We start from the raw sequence: 17,929 nt of genomic DNA, 5'->3' as shown, positions 1-17,929 counted from the left end.
ACTTTAACTTTAATGGACAGATGGCTCAGTGTGTGTGTGCTTTTCCTAGTTAACTCTCAGTCTTTTTAACTCATTGAAAGAAAACTTCACAAATGCTTTGAATGATATTGGACCTAAATCTGATTGACTGATTAGAAGCATATGTACATTTTAGGTCAGAAAGCCATATAGAGCCTATCTCCCAGCCTGTAAAAAAAAAAAAGAGACAGAGAGATTGGGGCGCCTGGCTGGCTCAGTTGGTGGAACGTGCGATTCTTGATCTTGGGGTTGTGAGTTCAAGGCCCAAGTTAAGTATAGATATTACTTTAAAAAAATAAAATCTTAAAATAAAAAGAGAGAGAGAGAGAGAATAGGGAAGGGAGGGGAGGGGAGGGAAGGGAAGGAAACACATACATGGGAACCATTTCATACTTCCTCAGAGAGCTTTTGAAGAACTAATATTACAGATGCTTGAAGGAGAACTTAATTTGGTTTACTCCTAAGTACTTCCTTTCAAAGTGCAATTTCTACCAATAGTCCTCTTTACTCTCATTGATAATAGCTTCCTTGATGGTGTAGTCATTATAAAGCATTAACAGCATAGAGAAACACTTGCTTTCACTATATTCTTCACCATTACTTTCCGTTTTTTCTGTCATAAGAATTTAATGTGTTTGTACACAATAACTTGCTGACATGCTACTCCAAAAAGAGTAGGTAAACTATAAGTAATAAGAAAGGTAATGCCTCCTTCAGAGTCATCCCTTGCTTATTCAAAGACTGATTTTCTGCACTTATCAACTGTACACTTTGTTCAAAAAATATACTTAAAATTAACGGGGGTAATATTAAAGGCTTCTCAAATAACTGAAGAGAAATTACATAAGGACGTGCTGTAATTTTTTTAATCCACTCATTTGATAAACTACTGTTGAGCATTTTCTATATGCAAGGTATATTAGCTTCTGTGCCAGGGCACTTGCAAGGAGTGGTCTCTGAACTTCACAGAGCAGAGGATACAGTAGCAGATATGAGGCCTGTGCACACAATTCAAATGCAAAACACAATGTATTGTGTGCCAAATGAGCAGTATAGAAAGGCAAAGTTGAAGAAAGATCATTATTACTTGGGACCAAAGTTCCCAAATTGCCTACAGAAGCATCTTGATAAGTCGCAGCAAACTCAGGGGTGTGGCAGAATATTTTAAATGCTCAAAGGAAACACAGAGATACTCAACATCTGTTAAGCACTACATGACCTCAAGATAGTCCACAGTTTCAACATTCAATTACAGTATAAAATATAAATATAAAATCCTTTTCAAGATTTATCTTTGTGAAGTCAGGTTTTCGGCTGTAATAAGAAGCAAGTACCCTGCAGAAAGTCATGTGGAACAGGAGAAGAGAGTGGCAGTGTCCAATCTAATTTAAGTATTTGAGCAGCTGCACAGTGCTCAACAGACACATATGCCCCATTAGTAAGGAATTGTGGATACAAGAGAAGTAAAAATGTTATTTTTGCCTTTCGTGGCCACAATGAGGATTAAATGAGATAGTAAAGTGTACAAAGTCAATGAATCAAGAAATAGTATCTATTAATTACCATTAGTATTATTGGTGGTGGTAGTAGTGGTGTCAATATGGACGATAGGGCACTCTTGATCAAGGAATATTTTTCTAAAGTTGAGTATAATACAACTTGAACAGGGCAGGACCTGAGTGTCAGGAGCACTAACTAGGAACATTTTGAAGAAACTGAAGCATGAAGAGACGAGGACATGAGGAGCAAAATTGTTGTGGGGAAAGCAATAGATCATGTGATAGACCAACATTTTTCTCATCGTCATATCTTGCAACACCTGACATTACACTTCAAGGACTCACTAAATGTATGTTGAATGAGTGAGTGAATGAATGCAAAAGAAGAAAGAAAGTCCTACTTAAATTAATGGTGAATGAAAACTCTTGAAAGTCTTGCTTTGTCTCTTGGGCTCTCACCAGTTGAATCTTACTGATGATGAGAGCGGCTTGAAATATACTAAGGAAAAAAATCCCTGTAGCGTGTTTGGTCAAGGAAGAACCAATATCACTTACTATTCCATTTTTTCAGTGGTCTTAATTAAATATTTAAGAGCATCAGAAAAATCTCTTTGCAAGGTCAGTATGTCCTTGCCAGCTTCTTTGAGAAAATAATATAAATTAAAAAGAGATTAACAGATGTTTCTTTTAATTTATGGTTCAGGACCATCCAGAGTTAATTTTGAATTCATCTAAACATATATCACACGAATCTTGTACTGCCTTTGAGAAACTGATTCTGAAAGTTCTGTATGTATGTTCATAGTGAAAAAAAGTTGTAAGCAGCCAGTTGTGGGTCACCAGAGTGAAGTGTGCAATCCAAACTATGATGTTTCTTAAGTTAAACTCCCTCCAGAAATAACAGACCATTTTTAAGTCCATAAAATATCCATATGTAGAAAGTTGTGGGAAAGGAAAAATGTGAGATACAGAAGATGTTCTAGTGATAATTCAATGTGCAGTTAGATTTTTCTCCAAACTTTTGCTTAATAAAATAATGCATTTTATTATTGATGGTTTATATATAACTGTTTCACAAACAAAGATCATTCCCAATAAAAAGAAGTGTCCTTAAATCTCAAAGATAGTCTTTAGAAATGCTAACCATTGATAATAGGCATCACTAAAGTGAGCTGGCCTTGTATTTCAAGGTGATTAAAGAGGACCAGAGGAGCTATATTCTGGCCTCCTCTTTTATCATTCACATGTATATGAATGTATATTCATGTATACATGTATATTCACATGTATCATTCACATGTATATTCACATATCAGTATATTGCATTTTTCCCTTACAAAAGATACTTCTCCGGGCACTTTTAACATGACACATTTCCTAGGAACATCAGGTCTTCAGCTACATGTTGTGGTGTCCAAGTCACTAGTGGTTGAATCCAGAGATCTTTCTTCTTTCCTTCTTTGCTATAGTCCTCTCTTAATTTTTAGAAACAAATTTTTCCTCAAGGTTGTTTATTTTTATTCTTCTCTAAAAACAAGATCCCATAATAAATGAAACGCCATCACTGCATCACTTTCTTCCTTCCTTTTGTCATCAGGTGGGCTTACTTGAACCAGAGATCTTACCTCATTCTCTCTTACCTATGCTTTTCAATGTTCACCTTCATTTCTGGGCCATAATAACTCTTAATTTTTAGATGTGCAAACCAATAGTCAGCTTATCTTTGATCTTATGTGCTGAGGCTGGGAAAGGGGGAGAAGGGAATTCTAGAAGGCAATAATATTTTAAATTTTATATTTTTTTTACAGATTATTCTTCTAGATCTTGGCTCTTTTCTTACAATTGAAAGCTAATCCATAGAAAAGTAGATGGATTTACTCGCTTATTGTATCATAACTTTTAATTACTCTAAGGATTATTCCTGTATTTATTCACTAAAGTAACCTTTTTAGAAGCCATGACATAAAAGTTCCCCCCCCCCCCGCCCCACAAAAGGAGAAACCATTGAGAATCTAGTCATTTAGGAGAGCTGCTATTATAATGAAACTAAAACCATCATTTTTTTAAATTTATGTTTTTATTGAAATATAGTTGACACATAAAGTTACTTTAGTTTCAGGTATACAACATAGTGATTCAACTTCTCTACACATTATGATACACTCCCCACAAATATAGCTGCCATCTGTCACCATACAACACTATTACAGTACCACTGACTGTATTCCCTATGCTGTACCTTTTAGCCCCATGACCTACTCATTCCATAACTGGAAGCCTGTACCTTCCTCTCCATGCTCATCTTGCCCTGCCCCCTCACCCCATTTCCTCTGGCAACTATCGGTTAATTCTCTTTATTTAGGAGTCTCTTTCTGCTTTTTGTTTGTTTTAAAACAGTCATTTTAAATCATCTTCCAAAGCATGAATCATAAAAGGCTTGTAATAAACCTTTCCTCTCTTTTCTGCCTCATCTTTATTGAAGAAAGCAAGAGGACTGCATTTGGTACCCCTAGAGTTCCAATCCTGACTGAAAATTAGTAGCCGCATCTTTTTTTATTTAGAAAAAAAATTTTTTTGTTAAGTTTATTTATTTATTTATTTATTTATTGAGAGAGAGAGAGAGAGAGAGCAAGCAAGCGAGTATGAGCAGGGGAGGGGCAGAAAGAGAGAGGGAGAGAGAGAGAACCTCAGGCAGGCTCCACACCATCAATACAGAGCCCAATGTGGGGCTTGAACCCACGAACCATGAGATCATGACCTGAGCCGAAACCAAAAGTCAGATGCTTAACTGACTGAGCCACTCAGGCGCCCCTAAGAGCCGTATCTTTAAGTTTCTTATCTTTCTTATCATATTAGCATTCATATCAAGATCACTGGAAGAGACAGGTAAGACCACCTTTCAGTCCTCCTCTTTACTGTTGTAGTCACCCATCTGAGATCCCATGACCACAGCCAGACTGCAGGTCTCCAGCTGCATAGACCTGTGCGCTTCCCACACCCCACTCTGCCAGATTCAGAGCAGCACGGCCAGCTGCAGCTGTTACCAATTATAGCCTTCTTCTATTACAGAACAGCCACATCCCTGTACCTTTCAGCATGACAGAACATCCTAACTTTAGTCTTGATTTTAGCATGAATGGAGCAAGAAAGGGGGCAATTCTCAGAAGTTTATAGATGCCACAACATTGAAGTATTTAAAATCATGCTTTTGTGGAGCACCTGGGTAGTTCAGTCTGTTAAGCATCCGACTCTTGATTTTAGCTCAGGTCATGAACTCATCATTTGTGAGTTCGAGCCCTGCATGGGGCTTTGCTCTGGCAGTGCGGAGCCCGCTTGGGATTCTCTCTCTCTCAAAACAAATAAATAAACGTAAAAAAAAAAAATCATGCTTTCATGATTTTGACTCCCCTAAGGTGCAATGCTTTCAACACAAGTAAGAAAGACCAGTCAGGGGGTAAAGGCCTTTGTGATCATCAAAAGTCGGTATCAGCCATCTCTTGGAGTAAATTTAAAGATTAAAGGACATTTCTCCAGTTACCCCCATTCCAGTTCTCCAGAGCTGCTTTGTTTTCCCAACATCCTGGGGATCCTATTCAGGTCTCCTTCCTGCTGCGGCCGTGAGATCTGTAAAAGCTGTTCCAGGTGACACACTATTGCTTTTTCAGAGCTTACCAATGGAGCTGTGCCTTTGAAAGCCTTGACCTGCACTTTAACCTCCCCAGAGCTTAGACAGCCAGGTGATCAACATACTGAGATACGCAAGTTTATTGTTGCTGGAATTAGAAGCTGAAGGCTTAAAAATACATAATGGAGGAAAAGTTTGTCATCATTCACATGCAAAAAGTTGAATATACCTTTAAGCTTCTCTTTCCCTTTTTCATCTTAGGAAATGTGAACCTGCCTTTTTCTTACCTCTCTCATTTTTCCTGCCTCCATTCCTAGATTTGAGACTTACTGGCAGGAGTCACCATCCCATTTAAAATATGGCATATTGTATATGATATTTTATTAATGTACGCAGGGCCAAAAAAAGTACAGAACCATGTCTCTCGTGAGACGACTAAAGCCATCTGCACCACCCCACAAGGCAAGTAAACACGCTGGCCTAACAATACAAGAGGTTGCAGATTTTCCTTGTTGCCACGGCAACCACTCATTGCTCTAGCTGCCATTTCCCTGAGCTGTGCAGAGAGAGGAGTGTGCAGAGCACAGTTATTTAGCATTCAAGGCTGGATCTGCAGAAAAGCACCAGGGCCTCACTGCGAAGCGTCTGGGCCTGGAGGCGCCGATAGATGAGTACACAAAATGGGGATCTCGTCCGTGGTTTCCTTTGAATGGTTAGGCATCTGGGGCTGGAAAGAGTAAGAAAGACAGGATTGATTGAAAAAAAAAAGAAAGGCAATTCCACAAGGTTTGTATTTGTCATGTTTGCTTTGTCCTTATGTGGTCTCTATACCATTTGAGGCAGATTTGGGCATTAACTTCAATCATAAAATGTGGCTTGTCTTGTTGGTAAATAGAAGGGTCTGAACCTGATGGAGAGCTTGCTTACATGGACGTTATAACAATGAACTGTATCTCCTACTCTTGGTAAGATATGAGCTTGTATATAGATATTGATAGCTAGAGCTTAAAATGTTTGCACAAAGTGGAGGAAAAGACAGGCACCAGATAACGTTGTTTACTTAAATGCGCAGTTAGGGGTGGTTCTTCCTGTAAAAATTGACTTCACATCTCTCTTTGCTCTTCAGCTGAAGTCTTAAAGTAGAATGAGATTGTCTTAAGTCAGTAATTCTGAATCAAAATATAAGGAAACCATGATTTCTCTAGACTTATTTTAATTAAACCCAGTGATGTAACAAATTAAAATATGATTTTGTTCCTTGGAATTTTAATTGCCTACAAACATTTCCAGTTGTGAGGAGCAAGGCTCTAACACAATATAAATAAGAGATTTGAAAACTAATATTAATTTGCATACACATTTACTCCCATGTATATTCTTCCACAAAATGCCTCCCATGCACTTGGTGAAAATTAGTCCCATTTCTTTTTACATCTTGTTTTATACTAAATGTCAGAACCACAATCCCAGTCACTAAAGAAAAATATTGTTTATCATTCTCTTTGGGCACTGACACTGAAAAATTATTTTGTTGAATTTGAACCTTAATGACTGCAACAGATTTGAGCTAAGAAAAATTAAGACCTACTTGTAAAATTATTCTGTCTGGCTTTTTTTAAAATGTAAATATAATTTAATTATCACTGTATTTTCTTACTTGACCCTCTCCCCTGATCCTGTATTTTCCAAGACATTACCACATTTCCTCCTCTCTAATTTGCTATCACGTTTTGTCATCATATTTTTTTAAGGTATTTTTGAGGTTTTTAAAATTTCCACTTAGGAAGAATTCTACATGCCCCATAAAATCCATTTGCAGTGAGCAGATGAAAATAATCAGTCATGGAGGCAAGTCTTCCTGGATTTATTTTTGGACAATGTAAGCCTTTGTTTTGATTAGCCTTATGCACAGCCTTTATCTGTCTCTTGTTCCATTTCTTTTTTTTTTTTTATTTATTTACTTTGATGGGGGAGGGGCAGAGAGAGGGAGAGATAGAGAATCCCAAGCAGGCTGCGTGCTGTTAGTGCAAAGCCTGATGCAGGGTTTGAACTCACGGACCATAAGATAATGACCTAAGCTGAAATCAAGAGTCAGATGCTCAACTGGACTGTCTCTTGTTCTATTACTAAGAATTCTGACCTCACAAGGGGCGCCTGAGTGGCTCAGTTGGTTAAGCACCCAACTTCGGCTCAGGTCACGATCTCACAGTTTATGGGTTCGAACCCCGTGTCAGGCTCTGTGCTACAGCTCAGAGCCTGGAGCCTGCTTCAGATTCTATATCTCCCTCTCTCTCTGCTCCTCCCCCACTTGTGTTCTCTCTCTCTCAAAAATAAATAAACATTAAAAAGAAAAAAGAATTCTCTCCTCACAAAAAAAGATAAGAGAACAACTTTAATAGTAATTTGCGACAAATAAATTCCTCTGATATCTTGAGAATATATTAATCATTGATCAACAATGTATTTTTTAAGTGTAACTTATATACAAATTAACTATATTGCTTGTATGTGCCTGAGAAAAATATCTGTCCCTATATACCAAATACCACCTCAAGGGCTGGCTCTGGTTTTGATGTTATTGTTGCTAAGCGGTTAGTAGACCAGGGAGTATCTCACGGTCATCGGTCATCGCTCCTCCTGTCCTTCCTCCCCTTGCGACTCTTTCTGCTTCAGGGTACCAAGCCTTTTCCTCTCATTCCCTCACACTTCACTGCTCCTTAGCACATTACATAAAGCACGTGCTTTGACTGTCAGGGGAGTCTGGAAATTCATTTCAGGAGCAGATGAACAGAACAACTGGTGCTGCCTTGCAGATCTGATAGTGAAAGCATGATCTGACTTGGCATCGTGAGTCCTGAGGGGAAAAGGACACTGAGCCGCTTGCTGCCTGCTCACGGTGCGGCTCATCTCACAGAATGAGTCACCATTCGGCAACACTCATAGAAAATACAATTCAAAACCCAGCCAAACTGATGACATATGTCTTAGGCTCTCATTGCAACTTTTAATAAATATGCAAATGCTAGGTGGTTATTAGAACACAAAAATGAGAACAAAATGTCTGTTTCTACAACTTATTTCAAAAGTTCAAACCTTAAGACGTCAGGCAAAATGAGTAATAACAGAGGAATCAAGATTCAGAGAAAAATCATCTTTAATAGTATGATTCAGCTTCAGCAGCCTGAAAGTTAGATTCAAGATTTTCTGTCCAAATTTTTTATTTGGAAAGACAGATCGAGACAGTGTTGGGATATGAGCATCTCTGATTCTTCCATAAGTGACTCCAGCATGAAGGGTCAACTCCCCTGAGTGAACTAACAACCTTCTCTTTTGCAAAACAAGTTACATTTGCCCGACTAATCGGTGGTTTTATTCATGTTCTGCATTGAACCAGTGATGGCAAAATGTTTTGAAAAGGTGCATATCCCACAGGAGAGGTTCTCAGAGTCCACGGTCAAAGATCCAGAACTGATGTTGATTTTATTCTTTCCAAGGAATCTTCTTCTGAACACCTGCATGTAACATGTTCGTATCTTGCTAATAGCACTCATCATATGGATCATGTTACTGGCCTTCTTACCTGTTTTAATCTCCAGCCCTAGGTTGTTAGTGTTTCGAGGTAGAAGCTGTGCTTCATTCATCATTTCACGTCCCTTTCAGTACGTGATGCAATGATTGTTTCCTATAGTAAGTACTAATAAATATTTTTGAATTGATGTAAAGAAGAGAAAGAGTTCATATCCATATTAGGTTTTGAGATCAGGAATCTCATAAGCAGAACAGGGCTCCAAAAATTATTTCACAGTATGAGCAACGCACTTGAGAGAATGATTGTATTGAGAGAAATGCTGGATATAAAGAAGCAAAAGGAGAAACTGAGAGAGGAAGCTAGAATCAAAGTGAGGACTATCGAACTGTTGGCTGGAACAGAAAGGAATTAAGTAGGAACTCAGAAATACTGTAGTGAAAAGAAAGTCAAGAAAGGATATAGCGGAAGATGGCATGGTCTAAAAATGAGAGTGTAAGTTTGGAGTAAAGAAAATATACCTTTGACCTAATTAAGGTAGCAGTATGACACCTGATTAGAAATATTTTCTTGATTGTAAAAATTAATGAACTGGAAAGAGTATGGAAACTCAGGGTAAATGACCTAAGAGACATCTATAGCAGCTAAGAAACACATGGACAGTAAATAAATTCTCATGCTCTTCCTGCAAAATTGAGCCCGATATAACAGTTGGCTCCACTTGAAAGGCACTGAAATATCCTGCAAACAGCTTTACAGTTCTTATCCCTGTTGATCCTCTGGTGTAATGTGTAAGGATCGCCTCACTGTTCTAGGTCAGGAGCTCATATTAGTTTCATTTCTGACAAATGGACAATCTGAATCTTAAAGCAAATGAATATTCTAAGTCATAGATTTAATTATCCTTCTTTAAAGGAATAGACCAGTTTTGTCTTGGAGAGATGAATCTTATTTTTGAAGGTCAGCCTGAATAAAAGTATCACCAATGTCCTTTTTCTCTCTACTTCATCGTTGAGTCTGTAAAATGATTTGCAAAGATAAGTTCTTCGGTAATAAACAGCATTTCTCTACTGAATAACAGGGATATTTATTTGTTAACTTTAGGGAAAATGTTTTGATTTCAATTGGATATGCTTCTTTAGTTTCATTATTTTAAAAAATGATAAGATTTTTTTGTAACCCATTTTTTTTTCCTTTTTGGTATACTAAAATGAAAGATGCTCCCATTTGTGTTTTCTGATTCTAATCATTAAGTATTTTAGCATTTATAAGACTGTTTTTCTTCTCCATAAGAGAAAATCATCATCATCATTTACTATTGCTTTTATAAGCAATTTTAAAAATGAAATTTTAGATACTTTTTGCATTTTGCATGTTGCTATCCTTTATCTTAAAGCCTATGTACATTTTCTCTTTCTTAAAAAATTGTTTATTGTTTTTCCTCATCAGCTTAGAAACTAGAGATTTGTGCCTAAAGCATTGGAAAGATTGGGATAAATCTGCTTTACTCAAAGTTTTACCAGAACAAAAATGCTAACCTAGGGAAAACTGCTTCCCCCCCCCCCCAAAAAAAAAGCTTGACCTAGGTGACAAAGCATGGAAGATATTCCTCCAGATCAGTTCTCACCCAATTCTTAAAAGTCTTGATTTCAATCAGAAAACAAAGAACTGAGTTTGAAGCAAATATAGATTCTACTCTCCTAAAAAGTCACATTTTAGGAGGGGAAGTTCATGTATTTGGGGTAATAATGATCCCTGTGATCCCTGTCCTCATGACATATCTGCCATCCAGCCTGTGAAAATTATACTGCTTGAAATGCCCTGTGGACCACACCGAACTTAACACATGATCTGAATGAAGCATTAAAAATACTGCTCAAGATGGGGTGCCTGGGTGGCTCAGTCGGTTAAGCATCTGACTTCAACTCAGGTTATGATCTCATGGTTCATGGGTTCGAGCCCCACATAGGGCTCTGTACTGACAGCTCAGAGCCTGGAGCCCGCTTCAGAATCTGTGTTTCCCTGTTTCTCTGCCTCTCCCCCACTCACGTTCTCTCTCTCTCTCTCTTTCTCTCTCTCTTTCTCTCTCTCAAAAGTAAATAAACATTAAAATAAATTTTTTTAAATACTCTCAAGAACTTGGATGTTTTGGTGACACAGATTTCCTTTCTAGTTGGATTTCATTGTTTAAGGAGGAGTAAATTGAAGCTACCCTCACTGATAATTTAATATTTTAGGACTGGATTCACCAGATGAGATTGAATTTGTTTTTTGGGTTTTTTTTTTTTTAGTGTGAAAAATTATAAACTTCCCAAATTATGTTTAACTTTTTAAAGTAAATTTTTAAAATGATGAGCATTTCTTTAATTCTAATTGGAAATGCTTGAGTCTCCTGTGCCCCAAATAATGCTGAGTTTCACCTCTGCCTTATGCTCTGTGATGCAATTGGATATGAAAAAACTATATAAATACAAAGTATTTTTCTTCACCTGGTCTGTAGAGAAGTGAAAATTACCACATATGCCTTTTAGAAAATATTTTGGAAAATCTATTTGATTAAAATATTGAGGTGGTTCCTTTATTTTATCCTATAAAATTTTAAGTTTGATGCTTTAATTCATATGGTTGCATTAAGACCATACTTCTCTTCCTATAGCTTTTGATTACCTTTTTCCTATCAGACCACGTTATTCATGCCTCTGCATTTCATGTTGCATGTCGGAATTAGCCAAAAAACAAAAAAAGAGCAGAAATAACAAAGTTCCCTGATTTCATGAAAGTTTTTCCTTTTATAGCAAACTTTTCTTCAGGAAAACAAAACCCCAAAATAAACCCAAATAAAACATTATTGAGGGGTAGAGGATATCTCTAAAAGTTGGGAAGAAAGTCTTGGTAAACTTTCAAGGGAAATAGAAATGAACCAGAAATATTTTCAGGCTTCTTCTTAGAACCAGGAATTGGGCAACCTGTTTGTGATCTACCGTGTACGAAATAACAAAATTATAATTTCATTTTGAAAAAATAAAAGCTACAAGTCCTGATACACAAATTTTTCTTAGATCTCAGGAAGAAAATAATATACCTTTTCATATGTTTTTTATAGTAAATTGGATTTTACTGCTATGAAATGAAATGAAGGTTTATGAAATCTGATTTACCTTAGCATGAAGTAACCCCATCTATCCCTTACATGGGATTGTGGTTTTCATGCCAAATGAAACTCTCTGTTTTTAAACATAGTACAGCTTATAGTTACGGTAGCATCTGCCTACCTGGGGCCTGCCCTAAGCAAAATTATGAAGAAAATAAAACTTACCTTGAACACCTTTGGCTTTGGTACCTGAATCTCGATTTCTTCGTTTTCTTCAGATTGTCTGTATGCATCTGAAGCTACCTCATGTGGTCAGGATCCCCCCCTCAACCCCATGCAAATCCCTTGCTTGATGTCAGCCTACCCACCTAGATAACATCTGGTCCTTACTTTTTTTTTTTTTTCAATTCTGCCACTCCATCAAAATCAATCTATTTTTCTCTTTCTGCTGGGCTTCTACAATAGAACAACCAGAACTGTTACCATAATCAGTTACAGCTTTATGCTTTCTAGATGTTGTTTACGTTCTGATATAAAGCTTCAATGTCTTTGGCTGATTTAAGCATGATATAGATGGCACCCAAAATTTGCAAGTATTTCTAGAAGTATACTTTGTAACAATGATACCAATACACAGAGAAGAGATAGAGATTGACATGGTAAATAACACTGAAGCAAAATCATCAATGTAAAATTTTATTTCAACAGATCTCTAAGAGGTATTTTATAAAGTAGAATGTGTATGTTATTTGCAAATTTCTGAAGAAAACTTTGAAGTTACTATTACTTGTTCTTGTTTGTTATACATAATGAAACTTTTGAATCTGTGGATGGAGAGAAATTCATTTAATAACATTTTCTTTACTTTTTTTTAATTTTTTTTTAACGTTTATTTATTTTTGAGACAGAGAGAGACAGAGCATGAACGGGGGAGGGTCACAGAGAGAGGGAGACACAGAATCTGAAACAGGCTCCAGGCTCTGAGCGGTCAGCACAGAACCCGACGCGGGGCTCGAACCCACCGACCATGAGATCATGACCTGAGCCGAAGTCGGATGCTTAACCGACCAAGCCACCCAGGCGCCCCCATTTAATAACATTTTCTATGGGATGCATTAATCAATCCAGAATACAAAAGTAGTCATCTTTATTCTAGAATAATTTTTGTCATGAAGAAATTAAAAATTCTATTGAAGTCTTTCCTCTTTCCTATCATAATGTGACCAAATTACAAATATAACTTTGGACTTGACACTTATTTTCTTACTTAAAGGATCTTGCAAAGTCTCTTGATTTTGCTACTTAGAGGTCCTAGAAAAAAGTCTTTAGGGGCATCTGGGTGGCTCAGTTGGTTAAGTGTCCCACTTCAGCTCACGTCACGATCTCACGGACCGTAAGTTCGAGCCCCGAGTAGGGCTCTGGGCTGATGGCTTAGAGCCTGGAGCCTACTTCCGGTTCTGTGTCTCCCCCTCTCTCTGCCCCTCCCCCGTTCATGCTCTGTCCCTCTCTGTCTCAAAAATAAATAAACGTTAAAAAAAATTAAAAAAAGAAAAAAGTCTTTATTATTAATTTTACTTGTTTGGAACTTTTCCAGAGAATGTGCCACACTTATCTTGTGTTGTGGCTGAGCTTTTATTTAACAAAAATTATTAATGAATAATAGAGGGTTAGCTCAAAACTCTATCTTCTTATTTTTCTTTTTGTTTTATTTTCATGGCATTTTAGTTTCCAGAATTTCATAATGTAATTAATTCTATTGTACCTTTCCCCACAGATTATTGAATTACGGTTCTCTGGTATATGTATATTCATTTATAATTTGAAATTTATGAAGAATTACCATATACACTTATTAGTGACTTGAAATCTGCCAAGTGGTTTTAGGGCTTGTGTAAAGAGAATATTTGTGGATGATATTTTATATAGCTATAATGGCAAAAATAAAACAGGCAGTTATAGAAGATGGAGAATCACTTAAAACATTTATAGTTCATGAGAGACTTGATAAGAAGAACGCACATAAGGTTGATGTATATGCTGCTATTTGCACATTCATTCTTAGAAACATGGTGGGACTGGAGGCTTAAGCAAACTATAATTACATAAAAATCATGTTGGTCTCTCTATGTGCTGATTGTACCCTACGATGTGTTGTGAACAAAGTGATTTTCCTATCACACAGTTCCTAAATTCCATATGCTTCTAGGTCACAAGGCCTCCAAAGGCCTTACATACAAAGCATGTAAGTTATACTATGATGGGGAGGAGATAGAAGCAGTGAACAAAAGGTGATTTCTGCCATTTTATCATAACAAACACTTTCTCCTAGAAGAAATAACTAAGTTTATAGAAGTAACTAGTAAAAACTATTCCTGGTATATAGACAACTTACATTTCGAAAGTTTACTCCAATGACTTTTTTTGGAACCTGGAATACTTTTCCATTTTTCCGTCATATCCTCTGTCTGAAGCATTCCTAAGTTTTGAAACTATAGGAACCTAGGGGTACCTGGGTGGCTCAGTCAGTTGAGCGTCTGACTTTGGCTCAGGTCATGATCTCACGGTTTGTGACTTCCAGCCCCATGTCGGGCTCTATGCTGACAGCTCAGAGCCTGGAGCCTGCTTCAGATTCTATGTCTCCCTCTCTCTCTATGTGCCTTCCCCACTCACACTCTGTCTCTCGCGCGCACACTCTCAAAAATAAACATTAAAAAAAAAATTTTGGAACTTTAGGAACATTGATTCACCCAAATCCTAGCCTCACTCTAGGTGGTCAAAGTCTTTGAGGTACCCAAGTACAAGTGGAACTTTAAAAACATGGAGAGACTTTTATGTATATGAGTGCTGGCACACACACACACACACACACACACACACACACACACACACTACTGCATTTCTACACAAACGTTTAAATTTTGTTTATCCCACAGTTACTCTAAGTGTGAATTTATTTAAGGTCTCTTAGTTTTATTGATATTTTATCTTCCCATTAATGTTACTAATGATGTCTCATTGGACTTAATGCAGAAATGTTATTAATGTTATTAATAATGTCTCAAGACTTAATTTACCTCAAATGCATTTCTCCCCCATAAACTAAATTGATCTTTGTTTTAATCAGTAAGTCTTTAGAAGAAATCTTTGGAAGAAAGGTATGCAAAGACCTACAGCTGCAACATTGGCAAGGGTGACCCTTTGAGATCAGAGTCTGACTAAGGAAGGATATGCCAGTGCTGGCCTCTTTAATTAATGCTGAGGTGCCAAGGAAACAAACAAACAAAAACCAACAATCTGCTCTTTTAATTTCCTTCTTCACCAGTTGATTGCAGGAAATAGTTTCAGAGGAACCATTTGGCTCTCCAAATTAAGCAAGGAACTTTTCTTCTTTCCCTGTTTTTATGAATTTATCAAGGGTATTTGTCTAGCACAGTGCTTCCAACTACACAGTGCTTTCCTTGTTGACTAGCTTCCATCAGCAGCAGCAATTAGCACCCGTTTCCTAGGCAACCATTCTGTACCCTACTGAGAAAAACCTTTCCTTGTCAGGAGCATTCTATCTAAAATTGTTTTGTTTTCCTTCTTTCACAAGTGTACGGTAGGCTTACTTGTCATTTCTTTTAACACGGCATTATTATGTCCATTATTCTTAAAAGCAGAAACATTTACTGGCTTTTATATTCCATATGGTTGAATTTATTGTTAGTGTCTCTTACTTCTCCCTTAACAACCTGAAAGAAATCAACAAAAATATGTTCTCAAGCATATGCCAACTTGTTTTGGATTTTTTGTCCACAGTCTAATTGGTGAGCCTTTGCATGTTCAAGTAATCACAGCTGGTCCTGATGAAAACTCAAAGAGTACACGTTCAAAATCAAACTTCTGTGTCTACCAACAATGTCATGTTGCTCAGAGGCAAGTTGAAGTTTCCAGGACCACTGAGAAAGTTTTAACTCCATTGCTTTTGTTATGAATCAGCCAAGCAATATCAATAGATTAACATAACAAAATAACTAAACTAGAAATATGTGCCAAAAAACAGGGCCTTGGGACTGTGTTAAAAATTTGACGTGATAAAATACCAGAAGAACATAGCAACGGTATAGCATGAATCAGCACTTGGAATAAGCCAGAAGGTTATAACAGCTATACATGCTGAATAGTATTGCATACTACTGAATAATACTATAGGTAGAGTAAAATTTAGTTTATCATTTTAGTTTAATGGCAGGCACCTGACATATTGTGTGTTAGGCAGTGGTTCAGCATTTAGGCAAGGAGGTACTCACGGGGGAAAATGACAGAATTATCTCTGTATGTGGCAAAAACTTTCGTATCTTTATATCTTGTCAAATGATGATTATAGACTTCGATGACCGTAAGACAGCAAGAGTGATTAAACCAGTGATACAGAATTTAAATGAGCAACTGATATATATATCATTGCATTTAATTGCCACAACACACCAAAAGGTGAACACCAGTTTAATTCCCACTTTACAGATAGGGAATCTGAAGGTTAGAGAGATTGTCACTCACTTGTAGCTAGTAAGAGATAGAGGCAGAATTTTCTGACACCACAATCTACTACTCTAAAATATTTGAACTACACCAATATAATTCAAAGTGTTGTCTAAATGGGATCGTAAGTTACCTTTATCCATTATTTTGCCAGTTTTCCCATCGAGAAAATGTATTATTGTGTGGATTCAATCTGTTGATGAGAAATAAAAGTGCCTGGGGTAGCAACTTATAAATTTGTATCACAATATGATGTTTATTCATTATTTAGGTGAAATATAAGTAGCTTAGCATGATATCTTTTGAGGATTATCAGGTAGGTTTCTGTAGATGCAAGCATGTCTTAATTAGTGTCTTATCCCTATTTACCTCCTATATGTATTTCTACCAGTTTATTTCCCCAATACCAACAAAAAATATTCTTTCTTTCCAGAATTCATTTTATCTACCAAGGGCTTCCTTGATAGTGTTTTTTGAATACTGGCCCCATCTCCATTGCCCAGAATAAGTTTTTAGGACAGACTTCACTTTTTACTTAAAGGTATTTATCTATATAGTGATGATCTGTATCACCCATGGCTCTGTCACATGGGTTGTATCTTTAACCCTTATTTTGTATCAGCCTATCATTTTAATAGACAAATGTGTTTTAAATAAGTTGATTTTAATGTTTTCCTTCAAACTGATTTAGGGTCGCATTACCTACCAAATTAGATCCCAGTTGTCATTCATTTTATTTAGATATGATATGACTTAGAACCATGTCATGAAATATTTTTGTAATACTTACAGAAACTGTCTCACTAACTGTAATGACACTATTGAAAAATAATATTCAAATACTGGTTCTCACTTCAATGCAAAAACTACCATTAATTATTTACACTGAGAACCTGACATTAACAAGAGTGAAAATAAAATACAAATTATATACACTTAACTAAAGCAATTTTTAACATAAACTAAAAAATATCCACTACCAGAAAACTTTAGATGTTCAAAAGAAAGATAACTGAGTCCTTAATAATTTCTGCTTATGCTAAGAAGTATAACGTTTTCAGCTGTGAAGATCAATGTTACCTTTCAGTTATGTATAATAATTTGCCAGTTTATGTGTAATCTAGATTCATCTTTAATTTTATGAACAACTAAGTCCTATTTATAGTTTTATACATATAATGTGCCAAAGAAAAAATAACCAAAAAATAGAGTAGAAAGTAGGATAGGGAATAAAGAAGTAGAAAAAATAAGCAATGAAAAATTAAAATGTAGCTCTTCCCTGAAAAAAGATATTTTCATGTTGCTAATAGTTCTCAGGAGAAGACAAGGGTTATCAGGCCTCTTGGAGTGCTGTCCAGAAGATGGTCCTAAGTTGGGACGCTAGCAGAAATCTAGAGCAGGTCATAGCCCAGAACCTCTGCAGCCAGAAAAATGGCTATGAAGCCAGAAAATAAATAACAAAGAAAGTTTTTACTTCCCTCTAGCTTTGTCTAGGAAAGTCAAAGCAAAACCAAGAAACACTGTCCCTGAAATCAACATAGATGATTGCAGATTAACTCTATTATCTGATGTTCATAATAGTAATAGGCTAGTTGGTCTGGACCTTTAGTTGCTCTTCCTTTGAAGCAGAAATACCAGAAGACCCAGAA

General features: G+C 36.6%; 1 protein-coding gene across 15 annotated transcripts in view; it reads left to right on the top strand.

Moving 5' to 3' along the window:
- MAP2 (microtubule associated protein 2) overlaps positions 1-17,929 on the top strand; it is a 282,560-nt gene that overhangs the window by 205,962 nt on the left and 58,669 nt on the right. The gene's annotated exons all lie outside the window — the stretch shown is intronic.

The sequence above is a fragment of the Prionailurus viverrinus genome, chromosome C1, assembly GCF_022837055.1.
Source record: "Prionailurus viverrinus isolate Anna chromosome C1, UM_Priviv_1.0, whole genome shotgun sequence".
Taxonomy (NCBI): domain Eukaryota; kingdom Metazoa; phylum Chordata; class Mammalia; order Carnivora; family Felidae; genus Prionailurus; species Prionailurus viverrinus.
The sequence above is the reverse complement of the archived record's forward strand: the minus strand, read 5'-3'. Positions and strand labels throughout refer to the sequence as shown.